General features: G+C 41.7%; 1 protein-coding gene across 1 annotated transcript in view; it reads right to left on the reverse strand.

Moving 5' to 3' along the window:
- LOC101862101 (ras-specific guanine nucleotide-releasing factor RalGPS2) overlaps positions 1-1,389 on the reverse strand; it is a gene marked incomplete at both ends in the record, with an annotated part of 49,164 nt that overhangs the window by 2,993 nt on the left and 44,782 nt on the right.

Genomic DNA, 1,389 nt, shown 5'->3' on the forward strand with positions numbered 1-1,389 from the left:
GGATAGAGGCGGGACGAAGAGTGAGTGAGAGAGAGAGAGAAAAAGAGATATTTTAATATACATAAACAGATATTAGGTGGAGGTGTAAATAAACAGATCACCAAAAAAAATGTACATCTAAAAACCTTTCCTTGTGCAAGTCAAGTTGAGCATGAAGCCTGCCTCCTAAACTGAGATGTAGGCATGTCTGCCACTGTATCACAAATTTCCCCACGCAGATCAATAAAGAGTAACTCATTATTATTCATAATCGTTATTCAGCAATCAGAATTGTGTCGACCGGAGCGGAAAACATTAACCCCTTTGTTGCCGTACCTGGTGCGTCACGAAACTGTGTCAGTGTGTCATTTTTAGCTTTGTGCTGCACCATTCGAGCCAGTAAATGGCTGCCAAAGTTTGGTGACTTCTGAAACTCCATTGTCTTTGAAAATTGCAAATTTACATTTTTTTGTGCTTTTGATCAACGTTTTTCTGAAAAACTCACCCATAAATGTGTTCTTAACCTCTTCAATGGGGCAAGTAAATAGGCCCCTGTGCCGGGGGAAATCCTTTGAACCAAGGCAGCTCAGGGGTCACCCCACAGTACTTCCCATAACTTTTTTATTTATGAATATTTCCTGATGAATTTCTGCACATACATTCTACAATGAACAACTTTTCTATCGATACAAATTGGGGGGGGGGATTTCATTGCGAGATAGATGGAGAAAAGTTGGAGTTTGTAACATGATGCCAAAAACAACACAGCCAAACAACATAAATAACACACATTTGAGTAATGATAAACTGAGACAAAAAAAAAAGGGGAATACATGTTGTGTGAGTGTTTGCAGATAAGGACGAAGTGATAACTCACTTTTAATAATACATGTTATAATAATTGCATTTATATAGCGCATATCCACGCTCAAGAGCATGCTCGATGCGCTTTACAACTATTATTACCCCAGCAGACCTTCTGAGAACACTCAGAAACATTCTCAGCTTCCGAGGAAGCATACAGTGCAAGCTGCGGATTTCATGCGCTCAAACACTATCAAACTGACAAGATCTTTCACTGTCTATAGCCGGGTACCCATTTCCACCTGGGTGAAGTGAGGAAAATTTGTGCAAAGTGCCTTTCCCAAGGGCACAACGTCGGGCCCCTGACGGGATTCGAACCCACGACCTTACGGTTGCAAGTCCGAGAGCCTAACCACTAGGCCACCGACGCCACTCACTTTTCCTACTTTGTACAACGCTAGTACAATCCATGTATATAGGTGTCACGATGTGCTGGAATCAGGCGCTCGTCAATTTTTGGGCATGTGGAGTCATTGGTATCATCTGAAAGCTTTGTTTGGTTGTCTTGCTATTGGTGAAAAAAATACCTGACCAGGTTCTCTGTCA

This window comes from Aplysia californica, unplaced genomic scaffold (genome assembly GCF_000002075.1).
Source record: "Aplysia californica isolate F4 #8 unplaced genomic scaffold, AplCal3.0 scaffold00056, whole genome shotgun sequence".
Classification (NCBI taxonomy): Eukaryota; Metazoa; Mollusca; class Gastropoda; order Aplysiida; family Aplysiidae; genus Aplysia; species Aplysia californica.